This window comes from Alnus glutinosa, chromosome 2 (genome assembly GCF_958979055.1).
Source record: "Alnus glutinosa chromosome 2, dhAlnGlut1.1, whole genome shotgun sequence".
Taxonomy (NCBI): Eukaryota; Viridiplantae; Streptophyta; class Magnoliopsida; order Fagales; family Betulaceae; genus Alnus; species Alnus glutinosa.
Genome location: NC_084887.1, coordinates 21328981 through 21344491, shown reverse-complemented (window position 1 = coordinate 21344491; position 15511 = coordinate 21328981). Strand labels below are relative to the sequence as shown.

Below are 15511 nucleotides of genomic sequence, written 5' to 3'. Positions count from 1 at the left end.
TTGATCTAACATATTGTGGCTATTGGATCATCCATTTTTCACTTGTTCATTTAATTTTGCTAAATAGAACATGTTAAGATTAAAAATGAAACTTTGTGATCTTGGCCAAACGGTGTTACTTGAACTAAAAGTCATTCAATTGAAAAATGTCATACTTTCAAAACTCCCAACTAAAACAAAATTTGTTTTAATAAAATTAATGGAAGAAAAATCAATTCTTGGACTAAATTATTTTTACTCCATGGGTCTCCTATCATTCAATTGCCTATCAAGGGTTATTGGCTTTTAAGCCTTGCCTTCTAATATCATAGAAAATAGATGGTTAGGGAATGTATTGAAATACTTATGATGGTTATGATAGAATTGTATATCCTTATTGTGGTTAAAACACAATCTAATAACCTTGCCTTTACAATTACGAAGAGAGAATCGAGCGAAAGAGGTAAAGGCAAGTTTATTAGATTGTATTTTAACCACAATAAGGATATACAATTCTATTATAACCATCATAAGTATTTCAATACATTCCCTAGCCATCTATTTTCTATGATATTAGAAGGATATACAACATTGCCTATCATTCGTCCTCGTTTCTCTGAGCTTAATAAAGCTCTAAAGCCAAAGCATCAAAAGCTAGAGGCAAAGTCAGTGGATCAGAAGCCAAAGCTAACATTGCATAGTTGCATTGCAAAAAAAAATTGAAGTGTACGAAAATTTGCCTAGGGCAAATGTCTCTATAATGGTTTTCTAGGCTACCTCAACATTATTGGGAGGTCAGATCTTATTGAAAGTTGCATAGATGATTGTTAGAGATACCACATTATACATAAAAAAACCTTTTGCACGTTGTTTGGAAGACAGTTATGAAAGGCATGTCAAGAACCACCTTGATAAGGTCATCCACACGATCCATGAGCTCTAGTTTTAGATCTAGTAAGGTATTCCTAATTACTCTCTCCCTATCTCTCTGTTCATGAAATAATGCACATATATATGCATGAAAAACATATCCATGTACAATAAATGCTTAGGAGTATTCTTAAATGTCACCAAAAATGCTTCTTCAACTTTTACATTGTTAGATTGAAGGTAGCAATAAAAGGTTTAATATGAATATTTATTTTTATTCATCATAAAACATTAAACATTGTTTCTTCCACAGGAATGTTAGAGTGTACTAGAGGTTGATTTATACAATTTTTCTAATTTATGAAGCATTTAATTAGTAACTAATACTTAAAGTGTAACGCCTCGAATTTAATATAAGTCATATAGTAGAATTATCTAAATTCCATGTGGAGCTATTGCACTCACAGCGGAAAAAATTATGTATCAATTTTATTTTATTTCTTTTAATTTTTGAAACCACAAACTCACCTTTTGTCAAACACAAAATACCAAAATTCTAACTGAATTCACATCTTATAAATAAAACTTATAGTCATTACAAACTTAAAGCAGTCTTGTCTATACAAAATTTAATAGTTTTCACAAGCAGTGTACAAAATATCTACAACTAACTTCATGAAAGTTAATCCTTCAAAAGGGAGGGGTCTCCTGCTAGTCTCATGAATAGTAATCTAATCACTTGAGCGGGTCGTCTTCACTGGCCTCTTTGGTAACATCTGTAAAATCACAACAATTTTGTAGGTGGATTTATGAGTTCATAGCTCAACAAGTATATAGGTTCAGACCTTAATCGTATGTTATGTGAGCCTCTTTTATGTTAAAAATATCTCTTTCTAGTGCTTGTAAAATAACTATCACAATGCATAGTTTTCAAAAAGGGTTAGTTCAAAAAATCCTATAGCCATTTTCATACTTAGTAATAAAACCAAATCTTATTTTCCTTTGCATTTTCTTTACCACAAATATAGTTATGTACCCCATAATAAGAAGCAAGTAAAACAGTTTAGAATATGTTGTAATGTAAAACATCAACAATGTAGAACATGGTTAGGTGTATTTCTCCCACCTAACCATTTGAGGGTTTGTTTGTATTTTCTCCCACTTACTAGCATCGGAGGTGCTAAGTGTATATTCTCACTTAACTGCCAGAATGTGTTAAATGAATACCCTTACTTAACAACAGGGTTGCTAGTGTTTTATCCCATACCAGCTTTGAGGTGTTAAGTGTATAACCCTACTTAATTGTCGTGTTGTTAGGCTTTTCTTTCCCCGTCCATAAATTTAGGGTGTTAAGTGTATAACCCCCACTTAATCACCGAGTTATACATTTCTTATTTTCACAACCTTTTTTGCAAAGCCACACTTTTTCACAAAATCACATTTTCCCTCTAAACCTCATTCCTTTTCGAAATTCATTTTCCTTTAAACTCGTTTTTCGTTTAAACACATGTAAATCATATGGCAAGATAGTTTCATAATTGAAATATATCCAAGAAATCAGGGCTCAATATCATTGACAAAACCATGCTTATATAACATGCAACATGTAAAATAATCTAATGAAAGGTAAATAAGTTTATACTTAAAATGTTTCACTTAACTCCTAAATACCCTGGTGGTATGGTTCTACGTTTGTCTGCATTTCATTATAACTATATTAGATCTCTAAGCTTGTCTAAAATCCCAAGGGTTACTTAAGTCCTATTGATCTTTTCCTCTTTTTCTTTGAAAAGTCTTAACCTTTCTGTTTTGGGTAGTCCCTGTTGAATCGAAAGGTCTCTATTCTACCTCTCGGTCGAATGGTCTTTGATTGGCTATCGAGCTATCGGATCTAATTTTTCACTTAGCCTGATCGAACGGATTTCGACCAGCTATTGACCGAAGCTCTCTAGAACTTTCCAGGTGGATAGGTGATTAGACAGTGATGTGCAATTGTGCATATCAACATAAAAATCACATATTTATTAAATGTTTATGATTCTATTCCATCCATTTTCATCCTAAGATGATTTCTAAACCAACATGCAACTAAAAATCCGATCTTTTACTTCGAAGAACTTCCAACTTCCAAAACTATGAACAAAACCCTCGTTTTGTAAAAATGGAATCGAAGCTCTAATATGTTTTTATTGAGATAAGTTTGTGATGTCAAAGAAAGAAAAGAAAAAATTGTACATAATTATTTCTGATACGATATTTCTAAAATGTTATATCATGTAGTAGCATTAAGTGGAAAATTAAGATATTTTTTATTCACATCATGATGATAAGTCGGAATATTCTTTATTCACAACATGATGATAAGTCGGAGCTTTACACACCTGGCATTTTCTCATCCACGAAATGTTGTCATGAGCACAAGGCTAGTACAACTCTAGCATACAGGGCGCAACAGTATGTACAAGCTGTTAAAGACGAGAAAGGGATTTTTTTTTTTTTTTTTTTACTTTGTGTGTGTGTGTGTAAGTTTTGAAAATGAGTTTTTAAAGCAAAAAGATTTTTCAGGAAAAATGTTTTACATTGAAAAATGATTTTTTTAAAAAAATGGTTGGGTGTTGCTTATTGAGTTTTTCACTCATTGTTATGTTTTTAGGTCATGATGACACTCAATAGGAGGCCGGGAACTGCACTATAGTTAGATGGGGCTAATAAGTCAGTATGGCATAGATTTTTACTTTCCTTTGTTTTTATCTATAATTTTTCAATAATTGCATAAGGCACATGAAAGAGAAAACTTATGATTTTCTAAAACTAGTATTGTTATTTTTACACCTTTACGTTTCTACATTGTTTTAATAAAAAGGTATTTTCAAACATTAACATTAACATTTTTTTTTTTTTTTGTATTAGATGTGCCCTGTGTGTTCTAAATTATGACATTTGCACCTCTGAAGGCTATATAGTTAATAATCTAGTCCCGTTTGAAAATCAAGAGTAATGAGGTGCTTGCAAAACAACGTTTCAAGAGGTTTAAAGCTTAAAATCTCATTTCCTTCATGTGATAATATTAATATAGCATCGTTATAATGCCCGTGTAGAATCGTACATAAGCTATACTATAGTAAATACTTACAATATTATGTTTACCAAGTGAGTTGTTGGATTATCTTATTGAGGTTGTTATAAAATAAGGTTCCACAGACGGCACTTCAATATATTAAAAAGTGACTAATGAAAGTCAACATTTCTCAAAAGTACGAGGCTTCCAGTCCGCCTCAAGTACAAAATCCAAGACACGCGTAGGAGTCTTCATCCTCCTCTTCATCTGCAATATTTTTAAAATTACCACAATTTTATAAGTAAATGTGTGAATCCACGGCTCAACATATTTTACTAAATTGATTATTTATATTATGAGCCCCCTTTTGAAAATACCTCTAACTAGAGTTTATAATGACATCTATAGTTTTCCAAATCAAATTTTGCCATAAAAAATGTCATAGTTGTTAGAATAACCACTCAAATAAAGAAGTTTATATAAATATACCAAAAATCCTCTTATTTTCCTCTGCATTTTCTCACATAATATTCATATAGCTCAACATCCTATAATATGGAGCAATAAAACATTTCATAATATGGTAATGGAAACAATTAAAACATAACATTTCATATTTCATGCTTTACATATATATAATAATATGTTCATGCAACATCATTTGCTTACTTTCATTTTTTTTTCACATGCTCATACTTTTTCTTTTCACATAGACAAGTGAATCCATACTCCCACTTAACCTCTAGAGTTTGCTAAGTAAATACGCCCACTTAACGCCTAGGTTGCTCAAAATTTATCAGTCTTATAGTTTCGAGGTGCTAAGTGAGTAACCCTACTTAACCACTAGATCATTAGGCAACTTTACCCCTTCCGAACATCAAGGTTCTAAGTGTATAACCACACTTAACTGCCGAGTACCCACATGCATTCTTTTCACATACTTTCACATAACTTATATCATAGCTTTTCATATGCATTACAACATTACATTTCCACAAAACTTGTTTTCCTTCCAAATCTCAACTTTTCATAATTTTTTTTTCATTTAACATATATGAAAAATATTTGAAACTATAATCATATTCATATGAAAATATAAAGCCTCGTTTAAACTTCATTTCTAGTATTTTACTTATAGCTCATCCGGGCGGAACTCCGAACAAGACACGTTGGTTCCATCCCGTCCAAATTGACCAGTACTAGGTCCAGACGGATCTCTGGAAGCATTAGTATACTATTTTCCTTCAAATCTCTTAATGACTCCCCTTCTAACAATACCAAAACTCCTCCTTAATCCCTTATAGTGTTTAGGAAATATCCATGCACGTAAAAAATACTAACTTTTTATGTGGAACTATCCTCATTTATTTAGAATCCGTAGTTTCTAAAACTTTCTATCGAAACTCTTCTCTTCCATATTCCATGTTTTCAAATAGTTGGGCAGCATAATGATGTGCTTACAAGTGTAAACTAATCGCACGCAAAACCCTTTCACGTGACTTTATGAAAATAACCCCAAAACTTCATTTTACAATGCTTAGCCAATATAACATAATCATTCTCATGATTGTATAATTTTGGACATCATATTTATTTAATAACTTTAGAGAAAAATATTATAATGCTACTTGAGCATTATAACGATAATGTTGCGCTTCCACGTATAAATTTATATGGGCATTACTATGACACTATAATAATAACAAACTATTGCACTTATTATTACTCGGGCATTACAACTGTGCTTTATGACTTTATTTAATGATGTTAAAGCTAAATGGAGAAAATAATAGCGTATTTAAAATTCTAACTTAGTAGATAAACAAAAGCCAAAGTTTAGAGATTATACTCATAAACTCCGCTTTGATCAATTCAATACCCCGAACTTCTAGGCCAAGATTTCAACTCTGTAGCATTCCGCTTACCCAAGAACACTCTTAAAGCTTAAGAACCAAAACAGAGATAAAGCTTACAACTTTGGTGTGATTTTCCCTCTCAAAGTCGATCCTATTTATAGCTTAACAACTTGGCTACTGTTCGTGCTCGTCCAGACATGTTTTACCATGTTGCTCCATTAGCTTTCTTACACATGTTCTTCTTGACGAACTATCAACTTGTCTGCATGAAAATCGAGTCATCACGTGCTAACTCTCTCTTATTGTTTGTCACATCGCCACGTGGCATGCTAGGGTCCACACAATCCAATCGGGTCTGGATGGAACCCTTTTGGCTCCAAATGGAACCTTTACAGGTCCGTATGACCTTAGCTAACACATGCCTTCAACGTGTTCCCTTCGTTCATTTGGATGGGTCCCTTCACTCGTTTGGACGGTATGCTTCCATTCTAGCACTTTCTTCTAAATTGGCACACTCGCCAATAATTTGGTCATAACTTTTGGGACAAGTGTCAGAATTGTGCAATAGACCTCAATCTAGAAAGCTCTCTGCTTGGAGCATTCCATGGTCACCTGTCCAAAGTTTGTTGACATTTTCGAGCTCAGAATCCATTATTTTTACCTCCAAAACCCTATTTCAAGATATCCTCTACCATTTTTTGGAGATACTTATTTTTATTTTTTTTCGGGGATGTTATGGTTCCTTCAACCCCTATTCATAGTTCTTTTTATTCTAGGGTATTCTTGTATCTTATAACCAAGCATTTCAATAAGTTATTCCATGCATTTTGGGAATGTTTTATTATTATTTTATCTTATTTAATTTCTTGGGCGCTACAGGGTGCAAGCTATTTAACTACAGTTGTGCACTTGCTTTGCGATCTAATTATGGCCACACCTTCACGTAGACATCCGTCAGTGTGTTTTACTCCATTCTAGCAATGCTACCATGCTTCATACTTTCTTACTTAGGCCAAAAACTTCATTGAAAATTACCATCTCATTATGTATAGCGCCCGAGAAACTAAATGCACCTAGAATAATAGAAAAACATTATTCAAATGATTTAGTAAATTATAATTATGATTTTCTATGGGCTATAAACATATTATAAAAATATGAAATCAATCGGGATAAGTTTAGGGGTCTTAAGAGATCGAGGTGAAGTGAATATGTACTCAGAATATTCGATCAAGTAAAATTATAGTCAAACAAATTTCAAATGCTTTGAGCAATATATCAAAATTTCTGTCCCGAAGTCATCTAGCTACCCTTAAAATTTTAGGACAATCGTTATTTGTTTAGGGGTTGAAAACAAACAGAGAAGGTGGCTGGTTGGCAGCCAATACGGGTTATCACATGGTAGCTTGTAAGCAAAAGAGGGGTTGGCTGATATCATTAGGATGATGTCAGCTGCTGTTGCAAGGAGGGCTAGTAAGGGGCTGCTTGCTCTCCAAGTTGAGCTAGCTTTGCTCACCAAGATGATGACACTTGTCATCAATCTAATTAATGGTTCACTTTTCCTATAAATAGTCGTGTCTTCCTTTACTTTCTCTTCACAATTCACATACCATTCTCCATAATTTCTCAAAGAGAGTTCTAAGTGAGTCTCGAGAGTGGTGAAATGCTCAAGAAGCTTGGTAAGCACGTTTTTTCGGAGCCTGAGAGCATTTTATGGAAGATTACTCCAATAATCTCTAAAGATGTATCTCTAATTTAACATTTTTAGCACCGAATTATGTCTGTTAATGCTTAAATAGCCGTATTAAGTTTAATTTACTATTTCAATAGTGTGGTCATTATATTCGAATACATGTTTAAATATTACGATAGTGTCGTTGTAATGCCTAAATGGTTTTTTTTTTTTTTTAAAAAAAAAAAAAATAGTTAAATATCACACTAATACTGTAGTCATGCCCATATATAAATACATGAAAAAGCTATATAGCCGTTATAATGCTCGAATGACATTACAATACTCTAGATATACCATTGTAATATTAATGCTAAAATTAATAGGAGCGAATAGTATCATGCATGTGAATAGTACCATACAGACCTAATAAATAGAAATCCTTAGACTAGATTTTGTTATTAAAATATGAATAAAGACTAATATGCAATCACACAATAAAATGCAGTGATTGCCAGTGTCGAGAGTTCACATCACAGTACAGTTGGAGACTGTAAGTATAATACCTACTGAGACCTTGCTACTTATTTTACAAAGCATATATTTAAACTGAGCCTTGTTATTTTATATATTAATGTTGGCTATACTTTTGATGATTTTTACATGTTTTAAAGAGAATGATTTTTGTAAAAAGTTGAGTTTTGGAAGGAAAACCATATTTGCGAAACGTCACATTATTGCATATTGTTAATAAAAATTGATATTGATATTGTCTGTGAAAAGACAAGATAAGATGGGTTAAATGAATTAATGAAAACCCATTGGTTAAATGTGGTTATTCATTTAGCACCTTCGAGTTATTAGGAGTAAAAACCTTGTTGGTTAAATGGGGTTATACATTTAGCAATCTCTGAGCTATTAAGAGGGGGAACCTGTAGCAACCCGTCAGTTAATTTGGTTATACATTAGCAAACTCCATGCAAGTGGGAGATTTGATACTTGCTCATATGACGAAGAACAAGAAGAAAAATAAGAAGAGGTAAAAAGAAATATAAGAAGATGGTTATACTAGGCATTGCATATTTAATAATAACATGATATTTATATGTTTTATGTGCTTTCTGAATTGTTTTATTGCTCTATTTATATCTATATACATATCCACTAAATGGAATGGGACGTGAAATTTATGTGTGTGTGTGTGGGGAGTTATATGTTATAAAGAAAATGCCAAGAAAAAAAAAACTATAAGAGGATTTTGTATATTTAGATATTTCTATTTTTTTTTTTTTTAAAAAGGCCTCTTATTACAAACGTCAATTTCTATTATACTTGTTGAGACAATGAACTCATATATCTGCTTGTAAAATTTTGGTAATTCTATAATTTCATAAATGTTGCAGGAAAAGAGGCGAAGGACGAGGATCCCTACGCCAGTTTAGGGTTTTGTATTTGAGGCTAACTAGGAGCCTCAGCTTTTTTAGAGACTAACTTATATTAGTCTATCATTGTATATATTAGTTGTGGCGTCAGTGGCACCTTTTGTTAACAAATGAAATGGTGTGTATTTAATCATGTAAAAGCACAATGTTATAATTTATTTAATTAGAAGTTTATACAACATCTCTAGTGTGTTTATTTAGATGTGATATAATGCCATTAGAAAAAGAAACACTATTCCACTGTGTGATCTCTGATGTTATATGAAGTAGTAGTGTCACGTAGAAAATTTAGATATTTTTCACTTACGCCTTCGTTTTAAAAGCCGGGGCGTTACATTATGTGCCCACCCCTCTTTCATGAACTTTTCATAAACTTTCATAACTTAGGGCAACATAATAAAGAGGTTTTCTTTCTTCATAAAACATCTCATTTCTTTCATAAGTACCACGTGTTCATAAAAGACATCATAATTTTGATGAAATATTTTTCGTAAATAAAACATATACATAACACATCAATAAAACATGCTAAAAATATAACTTACAATATATCATAAAATAGTACTTAAAAGGGGCGGTGTAGTATTATTTACCTCTGCTGAAGTAAACTGACTAGCAACTAGAAACCTGAGACACAAGACCTAATTAAGTCAATCTCAAAGATATAAGTTTAATAGCCTTTTAGAAAGAACTATTAAACATCAGATTCTAAAACATGCTTTCTAGGCTACTAACTAGACTAATTCCAATTAGCACTAGGCCCCTTGAAATATAGACCAAAGCCTATATGCATCAATTAAGTGTATATTAAACACAATTGTTGAAACTAGTGTTTTGATTTTTAATAGTTGTGATTGTTGATGATTGATGGAAATGTAAATTTTGACGTTGTGCACGATGGATTGATGGAAATGTAAATTGTCTATTAGGTCAACTACAAAAAATCTAAAAAATATATTTGGGAGAGCAAAAAATAAAAAATCAAAAAATTAAATTTTTCTTGATTATATTTAGTGACATGTCATTTTTTTAACACATCACTAAATTTATTGACGTGTTAAACATTGAAACTTCAATAAATTTTTTTTGATGTGCCAAGGTTTGACACGTCACTAAATTTATTGACATGTCAAACATTAACACATAAATAAATTTATTGAAGTGTGAATAAATTCCTAGTTTTGACACACTGATTCTTAACGTTGGATACACTTCAAAAATAACATGTCACTAAAGTATAGTGACGTCTCAGACCTCCTGACATGTACAAAAAAAAAAAAAAAGCCGAAAAAATGGTTTTTTGGTAGTGCGTGATGCACATGAATTTGAAAAACTTTTGCTGCTACATGATCCGACAAATGCCTAGATCGATGTAGTTTTGTTTTTATGCTTAAAACTCATTATTAAAAGACCCTAGGACTGATTTATAGGTATTTGGAGTTTCTGTCAAGAGCCTAGAATCAGTTTTCGAAAAATATTTTTGAAGATTTAAAACATTACACAACAACTATGCAATCTAGGAATTGAAAAGATGAAGTTGCATTAAGAAACATTGTGTCTGGCCGATCCTATGGGGTACTTCGATAATACTTTTCATGCATAAAAATCAATCAATCTAGAAAATATCAAGTTGGTTCAATGATTAGAAATAAAAAAAGACTCAATCTTTGCAAAACTATGGGTTTTGCAAGAGTTATAAGTGTCGCCTCCGTTCTTATGCCAATAAGGAATTGGTTTATTTTGAAATTGAGTAAGCATAATTTTAGGGACAATTCACATTATATTTTTATGTAGAAATCATGTTAGTGAAAATCTTTTACATAATATTCATAGTTATACCTTTCCTACATATGGTATATTTGATCCCTTAACCCCTTCTAGATAGGGTTTGCGCTGTCCCATGGGACCTATAATAAAACATTGTTGTCTCGATGTTGCTACATACCGTCCATCACTAGCAGCAAGGGGGTGTACAACCGGTTGCGGTTGTGGTTATTTCCTCATAACCTCAACCCCAACTGAGGTACCCGATTATTTGCTTTTTAATAATCGCAACCAATACCAGTTGCGGTTATTAGCAACCAAAGGTTATCCAGTTATTAACCGGTAACCCATCGAGACTAGAAAACAAGAAATTTTGACTCATTTCAAGTAATCTCTTTCTCTCTTGTTGTAGAGTGATATGTAATTTGTTTACAAGTTGTACCTATTTTAATTCCGTTGAATACAAATTATAGATGAAAATAAAGGAATTAGTCATTTTTATCTGTGAGTTTAGTCTTGATTATTTATTCTTTGATTTGGTTCAGTTGCTGATAGTCAGTTTTAGTTTAGTGAAATATGAAATATGAAATTGTTGGTACAGTTTCCGGTACGGTGACGTGTCGCCTTGTGATTTGTTGCCTTCCTCGATGTTCGTTCTCCTCGTAATCTGCAAAATAACAAACGGCTCGTCGGGGGTGCCGACCGGACCCCCACTCCGATGCCTAAGTCAGTTCAACTTATTTTCTGGAAAATATCAGTAATCTCAAGAGTTCAGAGAATCTGCTTGTTTTTAATACCTGGCGTAGTAGTCTTATTTATAGGCTCACAGTTCACAGTTATAAAACTGCTAGAGTGCTTGGAACATAATCTAATTAGGAGTCTGAGTCCTAGATCACATAGTCTTGAGTCTTATCTTCCTAATTAGGAGTCTGAGTCCTAACTGGATATGACACTCTCTTTAGCTAATGTCATTCTATTAGGTACCTTATCCCATATTTGATGGGATAGAAGTCTATCTTGATATATTTTGAATATCCGTCTTTTTGGGGATAACGAATGGTCTTGTACTTAGGTCTGATCTGGCCGGGCCAACCCGATGGGCTCGGCCCCCGATACTACCTTAGGCCCACGTGTCTTTGGAGCTGATTATTTCTCCGACAGTTACCCCCCTAATTATCTTATTTGAATTTAGAATGTAAGAGAATTAAATACCTCAATTTCTGAATCTGGATCTTCCATGATCTGTATCTGACAATTACTGCCTCTTTCAAAGTAATTATGACGAATAATGCCTCGAATCTCTGGAAGGATTAGAATTCCTGCTCCTTGTCGATCTAGAACTGCTGTTAAAGTTCTAATTGGACTCTGATCCTTTATTAGACTTCTAATCTGATATCTTCTTAGACTTCTGATCTGATCATTCTTCTTATCTGATTGGACCATAAGTCCTATCCCAATTCTACTAGGAATAACTGATACCTGATTTCCCTGAAGTAGTTGCTAAATGTTTATCTCCTCCTTGGATCGGGTTGAGTGGATCCAACTTGTGATTTGTCATAGTACTAATATCAACTTCTCATAGATATCTTCTTCATAAACGCCTCTACATAATATTGTCGGTCAGGCCAAAGTTGTAAAAATGATCTCTTACTCTCGGTAGGAGATGGGTCAGACTGATGTGTTGATTTCACCAAGATTGTGGTGAAATGCCACTATGAGAGAACACTTTGCGTACAACTTTCCTGAGATCAAGGTTCTGTCTGACAAAAAATGGTAAACCGTTGAAGAAAAGGCTTAACATACCCGAAGCTTCTTCATCGGTAGTGCTTCGTAGACCGCTTCCACAAAAATCTCTCTTGGGGGCTTCGGAGGCCCAGGCTAGCGCGGAGGCTTTAGTTGTCCGAGACGTATAACGATTAGGGGCTTCTGCCGGCCCGAGGTTTTGTGCTTGGCGTACCAAATCTTCTAATCTGAACACCATCTAGCTTGGTCTTACCTGTGAATATCTTTATTTCCGAACTTTGTAATGTTTGAATTCTTTGTTATGGAAAAACTTTCCATGACAAATCAATTCTCACTTATCCTCTAATAACTTGAACAAACAATCGGTTTGCGTAAGTTAACTCCGAGGAGGGTAAGAAAAATCTTTTGTTTCAAAAATCTTTTTGTTTTGAACTCCGTGACTAGGAGAGAAAAAATCTTTTGTTTTAACCTCCGTGACTAGGAGAGAAAAATCTTACTTTGAGTTATCCTCCTTAACTTAAACAAACAGTCGGTTTGTGTAAGTTATGACCGAGGAGGATATGAAAAAATCTTTTAGAAGCGATGAACTTACTTGGTTATTTTTTGTAGAGGTGATATCCCCGTATGGTTTGTTATAGGGGTTGTCTCCCCGTATCTTTGTTCGAGTTGCTCCTGAGAGATCTTAATTTGAGAGTTTGGTGTAGCTTCGGTGATTTTCCCTTTGTAGAAGCTTTAACTTTGTTGAGCTACCCCCCATAGCTTTAGTCCGCGACCGCGGGCTAAGTCGTTCGAGGCGGATAGTCAAGTCCTCTTGGTATCTTGATGATTTTTTAAAGAGGTTTTATCCTCATACCTTCATGAAGCTTTTCATTCTTGAAACTTTTTCATTCTGAACCTTTTCCTTCCTGAAGATCTGTCTTTCTAAACCTTTACCTTCCTGTTTGCCTTAATGAGCTACCCCCCATAACTTTAGTCTGCGACAGCAGGTTAAGTCGTTCGAGGTGGGTAGTCAGGTCGCTGAGCTTTACCTTTCTTTTCGGAAATCTTTGTAACCTGTAAAAGACTTTATATATTACTGAAATGAAATCATAACTTGAAATCTTTACCTTTTAATTTCTTTTCTGATTGTGGCATTCGAAGAAGCCTTTTACTTAGGCATTTTTTTCTTTTATGTAGTCTTTTCGTATCCTCTGAGGAATAGAATATCTTTTTCTGTTCTCGGTGTTGGTCTAGCCGATAGACTTTTCCTGCTCTCGGTGTTAGACAAACCGAGAGACTTTTCCTGCTCTCGGTGTTGAATGACCGAGAGACTTTTCCTGCTCTCGGTGTTGACAAACCGAGAGATTTTTCCTGCTCTCGGTGTTAACAAACCGAGAGACTTTTCCTGCTCTCGGTGTTGAGTGACCGAGAGACTTTTCCTGCTCTCGGTGTTGAGTGACCGAGAGACTTTTCCTGCTCTCGGTGTTGAATGACCGAGAGACTTTTCCTGCTCTCGGTGTTGACAAACCGAGAGACTTTTCCTGCTCTCGGTGTTAACAAACCGAGAGACTTTTCCTGCTCTCGGTGTTGGCTGACCGAGAGACTTTTCCTGCTCTCGGTGTTGACTGACCGAGAGACTTTTCCTGCTCTCGGTGTTGACTGACCGAGAGACTTTTCCTTGTTTTCTCTGCAAGGTTGTCTCCTTGGCTCTCGGTGTTGGACTGACCGAGAGACTTTCCTTGTTTAATTTGTTGTAGGGGTTGTCTCCCCGTATCTTTTCTGCAAAAAGGGTTAACGAAGCACTGCATATCCTAAAACAAAATAGCAGAATGCACAGTAGCACCATATATTCTTTTCATCTGTCGGGATGATTTTGTGATCCTTTCACTCACGACAGGAGTGAAGCCTCAACATATGAGTCTATTTTATCAAAATATATATACATTTCGGCAAAGCGTACAAGTGCATGCATATATATATTTTTTCCTGATTGGTAAAAACCAACATTTATCCTTACTTTAACATAAATCATGTTTGTCAAAGAAGAGTATGAACTTATCTGGTGAATTCGATGAAGATGAACCGTCTTACTTGGAGCTCCTTATCTTGCACACCACTCGATATGGTGCTTTTTGGGAGAGTTCCTCAAACTGGACCATCGGCTCGGATTTGTCCCTCGGCACGTGACTGTGCACTTAGGAGGATGGCAAATCTAGAGGGGTCCTCAAAGTGTGCCATTTGGAACTAGGAGCTCGGGCATAGTCTCCTCGGGATAGTACCCTCGGAATAATACTCTCGGTATGTGTCATCTCGGTACATACTTTTCGCCTCGGTAGAATACCCTCGGATCAAACTTCTCGGATCATACTTTCTTCTCGGTATATCACCTCGGATCTAACTTTTCGCCTCGGTAGAGTACCCTCGGATCAAACTTCTCGGATTATACTTTCTTCTCGGTATATCACCTCGGATCTAACTTTTCACCTCGGTAAAACACCTCGAATCTAACTTTCCGCCTCAATAAATCACCTCGGATCTAACTTTTCACCTAGGTAAAACACCTCGGATCTAACTTTTCGCCTCGGTAAAACACCTCGGATCTAACTTTCAGCCTCAATAAAACACCTCGGATCTAACTTTCCTCTTTTTTTTTCTTTTTTTTTTTTTTGACATTTCTAGAAAATCATAAACAAGGCCGGCTTAACCGGCTTTTGAACAAGAGAATGACCGAATTGCCAAATCTTGCCTCAAACAACCAAATCGATGAGTCTTGCTTGCAGTTTTAACAAACCCATATTTGGCAGGTTTTCTGACTCGGTGGTCAAGCAGATCATCCCCACTGCCGAGGCCGTACAAGCTATATGGCCTCCACCTAAAAAATTGGGCTTCAACCCATCACATGAATCTTTCTGGACAAAGCATTTCAGAAAAGCCATACTAACCATAAGGCCTACCAATACCCAGCAATCTCTCCTTAACTTGGATGGCACGTGGCTTTTAACCACGTGGTCTGACTACCAAATATTAGTGGTCACAGCAACAATGGGTTAGGGGCCTGGAAAATCTGGTCCCCTGCCGAGATGTCCTCGGGCTCCACTGCTCCAGCACAATCCGGCGATGGAGGGATGATCCGATCCGGCAACGGGAC

General features: G+C 34.9%; 1 long non-coding RNA gene across 1 annotated transcript; it reads left to right on the top strand.

Moving 5' to 3' along the window:
- The first annotated feature begins 453 nt into the window (after positions 1 to 453).
- LOC133860149 (uncharacterized) lies at positions 454 to 9046 on the top strand. Its single transcript, XR_009898876.1, has 3 exons — positions 454 to 938; positions 7944 to 7988; positions 8839 to 9046. It is a non-coding gene; the product is annotated as an uncharacterized LOC133860149 (long non-coding RNA).
- Positions 9047 to 15511: the final 6465 nt, after the last annotated feature.